The following is a 6119-nucleotide window of genomic DNA, read 5'->3' as shown; positions in this document are numbered from 1 at the left end:
TTGATCTAATGGACTGGTAATATGATTATTGTTTTTATTGAATCTGATAAACTGGTTATGTGGTTATTGTTTTTACTTGATCAAATGAACTGGTAATATGGTTATTGTTTTTATTGAATCTGATAGACTGGTAATGTGGTTATTGTTTTACTGAATGTGATTGACTGGTAATTTTGGTTGTTTTTACTGGATCTGATAAACTGGTAATATGGTTATTATTTTTACTTGATCTAATGGACTGGTAATCTGGTTATTGTTTTTATTGAAACTGATAAACTGGTAATGTGGTTATTGTTTTTACTGAATCTGATAGACTGGTAATGTAGTTTATTGTTTTTACTCAAGCTGATTGACTGGTAATATGGTTATTGTTTTTATTGAAACTGATAAACTGGTAATATGGTTATTGTTTTTACTGAATCTGATAGACTGGTAATATGGTTATTGTTTTTACTTGATCTAATGGAATGATAATATGGTTTTTTATTTTTCTGAATCTGATAGACTGATAAGGTAGTTTTTTGTTTTTACTGAATCTGATAGACTGGTAATGTGGTTATTGTTTTTACTGAATCTGATAGACTGGTAATGTAGTTTATTGTTTTTACTCAAGCTGATTGACTGGTAATATGGTTATTGTTTTTACTGAAACTGATAAACTGGTAATATGGTTATTGTTTTTACTGAATCTGATAGACTGGTAATATGGTTATTGTTTTTACTTGATCTAATGGAATGATAATATGGTTTTTTATTTTTCTGAATCTGATAGACTGATAAGGTAGTTTTTTGTTTTTACTGAATCTGATAGACTGGTAATGTGGTTATTGTTGAGGTTGAAGTCACTGTTAATTGTTTCACTTAGTGCAGAATATTTGATCCAATTCAGAACTCATTAGGACCATTAAGAGGTATTTATCCATTCATTACGTGCATTATGTATTAAATTTTTGTCATATCGAATACATACATTATAGGCGTGATAGGAATATTTATTACTTTTCTATCTTCATCTCGTTGGCATATATTGAATCTGTTAATTGTTTGTAATAACCATTAACATTACCTGATAAAAGAATCTTTTGAAAAATATTTACTCTAAAAAACATGAATAGTAGTCTTTAATAGTGTAACTTTTAATTTTTGTAGTCAAAGACCAGAAAAACATATGGGATAGCCTGTTGTCCCTTGTCTGTCCACCCATTAACTCAAGTGTATTATCACCACACCTCCTAAACTACTTCAAGGATTCACATGAAACTACAGTGAAGAGATGATCATTGGAAGGCAGATGACAGACAGCATACCATCCTATAAACTCTTCTGGTCTATTAAACTTTACACGTTATTTTTTATTTTTGCCTTTCTTTGTAAATCTCATTTTATCTGTTGTACTAGTTGATAATTAAAATAAACTTTTGATAGTTGATTTAGCTTTACTTCTTGGTCAGCAAACTATACTTAATTGGAGGATTGCCATGAAACTTTACACACACACGCACACTTGGAGGATTACCATGAAACTTAACACACACACACACACACACTCTTCATCCCAAGCAGATGTAAAAGGGAGCTTTTACTTCAACCTATTGAGTATACTATTGACTTATAAAACTCCCGAGTACCTGTGTCACCAACGGAAACTGAAATTAAAAACGGTGGGTTGTTACTTTAACTATTCTACGGAAATGACCTTGTAGCTGGAGTTGTCACATAGCAACTTTGATTTGAGGTCTGCAATTGTGGTGAGCTTTCCTTCGGTCAAGACGCGGATTTCGTCATGCTTTTAAGCTTTCATGGATGGCTGAAGGCTGATAAAAATTTCCGGCTTCAAATATCAGACCACATCTTAAAGCTGTAATCTCAAGGGTGATCACGATGGGGCAAACAATAATTGTTGAAAATATTCCATTGTGCCCAGTGTGGTATCAAAAAATATTCCATGGTGCTAACATTGAGGTGTCATCATATTCCACTGCATTTACTGCACACTTGTACTTTTTGTATGAAGTGTACAGCTGTTTATCCTCAGCACAAAGGAGGTTTCAGCCTCATTGATATTTTTCTTGTGGATTTTGGGGTATAGCGATATTATAATTCATCTATAAGTAGTGTGATCTGAAAGTTCATTATATGGGGGGGGTGAGGGTAGCTTCCATGTGGAGAAGTAAAACTAACTGGTCGCCGTGGCTTACCGGTAAGACGGTGGTTATGTCAAAGAAGATGTGTCAGTTTGCTTGATATATCTAGATCAGAAAATAACAAGGTCTTCAATACTCGTCAAGTGTCAGATACCATGCCTTTTGCCTACTGGTGCAACGACTGTTTGTTTTTCTGACCGATTACCATGATAAGGTAGAACATACCTTTTGGGGGGGGGGTCTGTTGGTGAGAAAAGTGATCAATGGCCCATGATACCCAAAGTTATCGATTAGAACATTTTGCCAAGTACAACATTGTTATTGTAGTAGCAATTGTACCTGAGATGCCCTTGAAAGTGTACTTTTGGCTACTGGTGCTCTAGGTAGCGCCGGTGTTCGATGTCCATTTTCTTTGCATCCTCGATTCTTCCCAGTCTGAACGGATATAATGTCGTCTCCAAGGAGGCTCAGAAACTCTTACACCAGTGGTTTGTATTCTCTATTTCATAAATTTGTGTGAGTTGCACCAACATTGTCTTCTTCACCGATTGCAGGACTAGCAGGTGGCACTAATGATTCTTGTTCCTTTCTTGTTTGATTGCTTCCATTGTTTTTGTTTTTTAATTTGCATAGTACGGGTTCTAATTGTGGAAGCTGAAGATGGTCAGAGTGACTGAGAATCCCGATGGTTCTGCGTTAACATTGAGGCCCTCACTCTGGATGGTGTCTTCAATGGCAAGCACAGAAGTATATAGAAAAATATTGTGCTCAGGAAGCTTGGTTTGAGATGGAATAATTGATGACTTGTTAGGAAGGGATAGCATGCTGTCAGATAGGATTATTGATGGCTTGGAAGGAGGCGATATTTTACTATGAGATGGGATAATTAATGACTGAGAGAAAAATAGTTTGCTATGAGATCGGATATTTGTTGACTTAGTAGGAGGGAATATTTTGCCGTGAGATGGGATAATTGATGAATTGGGAAGTGATGATAGTTTGAGGAAATTGAAGATGGGGATAATTCTCTTAACTGATCTCAATATAATACTTAAATTTCATGTGAAATTTTATTGGAGCATCTTTGTAAGATAATCGATTGAACTCCGCCATCCACCTGAGTTGTTGAAGCCACTTTAAGTTAATAACGGCCATTTTTATAACGAATACAGTATTATACTGCTCAACTGAGTAAACAGCAAGTATCTGGTATTCACCGGCCATCTAACTTGTTATTTCTGCTACTCCAGTTATAGAAAATTTAGTTCTGACAAATAAAGGGAAGCTGTACATGTGATAGTTGCATAAGAGAGAAGAAAATTGAATAATGTCAATATTTTTTGGGAATTTGTGTAAAATTTTCAGCGATACTGGTCGTTTCTATTGTATGTACGCATCTTGGAAAATATCAAAATTTAAGCCATGGTTTTATACTTGTTTGTATATCGTACACAATAAATAGTAGTTACAATTTAATCATTTATGAAAAGTGATCATTATTCTATGATACATTTCTGGAAATTAGTGATATGCATTGTATTTCATGTCTTTGGATACGTTATAATGTGTGTGTGTGTGTGTGATTCAGATTTTTAACGTAGCTTTAACAATTTTTTGAAAACACTGCTTGGTCACTCAGGCTGCTGCCGGGTGATGGTGTCGTCTCCGGATCAACACCAGACGACCAAAGGCCTGAGTCGTCTGCATGCAGGATTGGGGCTGCGACTTCTAGTGACATCTTTCACCTGGCGTTTTCGCCCCTTTCCCATCGCTGCACGGCTTGATAGAGTCAAACGTAAAGCTCCGCAAGCTATTTACTAGTGTTAGAAGAATACGCAAACTTCTCACCTTTGACCTTTGACCTCTACGAGCCTGATCTGTTCCACCCCTGTTCAAACTAACATTCATTAGTGAGATCTCAGGAATAATTGTGGCAAGTTCCATTCTTTTTGTCTTTTAGCATAACCTTGGTTGCTATATTGAGGTAGTGCAAATAGTTCACTGAGTTTAAGAAAGCTCTGATAATGGCAGTGCTTTCTATTTATCTAATGTCCATATCTCGATTCACACATGCTGGTGTGGCGAAGGAAGACGAAGAGGTTTGGAAATTTGAAATATGTGTGTGAAAAAAAAAAACGTTTTAAATAAAGCCAAATAAAACAAGTTCAGATTCCTGCCAGGTTATTTCTTTATCGACCAAATTATATTATATTTGGCGACTGGAGAAAAGGTAAATCATATGCGTGACAATAATTTTGCAGGGCAATAAAAACGTCAGATTTATCTGGAAAAAAACAGACAAAAACAACAACAAACAAATAGTAAATTGATATCTACTATAGCATGTCACAAAGCCGGTGAATAAATAATAATGGATACAATTCGAAAATCGGGGAAAACAATCAGAAAAGAAATATATGTGAGTGCGGAAAGCTGTGATAAGAATTTTACCATTACCAGAAAAGTAAATTTTCTACTAACTTTGTATTCAGTACATATAACTATAATAAGTGTACACAATAATTGATTCTTATATATCCAGAAATGTTAGAAGACAATTTCAAACCGTTTTAGTGCCTCTTCCAACTAGGACCGAAACTGAACAGGCAAAATATAAAGAAAATTATCACCGGAAGCCTCAGTGGCTTCTTACGTAGAGCTATAAACAGAACAGATTTGATTGTAAAAATTAGCAGAAATTGTATCTGTTTTTAACGACCTCAAACCATTGAAGAAGAACAAATAAGAAAATTAGATATTTGGGTTGTATAAACATTCAATTTGATTTAACATGAGCATGTTTGTTTTTAGGAATATTTGAGTATAAATATAAATATAACAAAAAATTGAAATATCATCAGCAGTACTGAGATAGTAATCGACAGACTTTTGAAAGGTTGCGTGCAATATTTCAGCAGGAAACGGCTCAATATAAAAATTGGTTGTTTGGTAGTAAATAATTTTACAAATTATATGTAGATAGATACCAAGATCATACAAAGAATGTGTGTAAACAACAAATGAGGGGAAAAAGCCGTGTTAACGTTCAAAAATATATGACAAATGTTTCTTCTATACCATAGGTTCTTTCATAAACCCTCCAATACATCGTCTACTCAATCAAAATATAACTGTAGCAGATACAAAAAAATTGTCTTTATATATGACTTTGAAAATGAGTTCAATGTATCTTTGTATACATAAGGTCTCCGGCAACTTATTATTTTATGATCTACGGAATCAGCATACATGTATTGCGGTGGTATATTGAATACCTTATTTTGTCGCGACCAGGCTGAGAATAATTTATAATTTGTTTTATTACTCTTGCTGCACATGTATTAATTAATATAATGGGTGCGATTTCACCATGCCGAAGTTTTGTATTGGGCTACTACAAAGGAATGAATTTTCTTTAAAACAAGCCGCGTAGCATATCCTTTTCTTCCTGTTCAAAGTTTCCTCTTGGTTCGATTGTGGATAGGACATGTTTACACCGAATCTTTAGTGATGTGGAGAAACAATAACATTACGGTATATGATAATTTAATTAATTGTTTGAGTCGATACTAATTGGAAAGATAACGTCGTCACAGACAAAAAGACAATGTATTCTGTTAAATTAGGTAGAGTGCCTTTTCTCTTTCCACAACATACAACCATTTTGTTAGGTACTTTTAAATACATCATTTTAGTTCTAACGCTTTTAAATTTTCTGTGTATAAAATCAATGTTAGATTCTTTCGCTGTTCTAAAGGAGGGATCATAATATATCGTGTCTTTATCCTCGCTGTCAGTAAGAACTTATTCCCATATTAAGTCATGCTGTTGTGTGGTTTTCTCGCGATTGAAGGAATTTTAGATGTACTAAAATCATGCATGAAAAAATATCTTTTCTAAAAATTATTGGGGATAGTTAGTGTTTGAAACACCGTTTCTGACTAAGACAAAATTGGCTAATAATTTGAAATCATC

Source organism: Sinohyriopsis cumingii, unplaced genomic scaffold (genome assembly GCF_028554795.1).
Source record: "Sinohyriopsis cumingii isolate HCF-2022 unplaced genomic scaffold, ASM2855479v2 utg002916l, whole genome shotgun sequence".
NCBI classification, from domain to species: domain Eukaryota; kingdom Metazoa; phylum Mollusca; class Bivalvia; order Unionida; family Unionidae; genus Sinohyriopsis; species Sinohyriopsis cumingii.
This window is presented reverse-complemented; position numbering follows the sequence as displayed.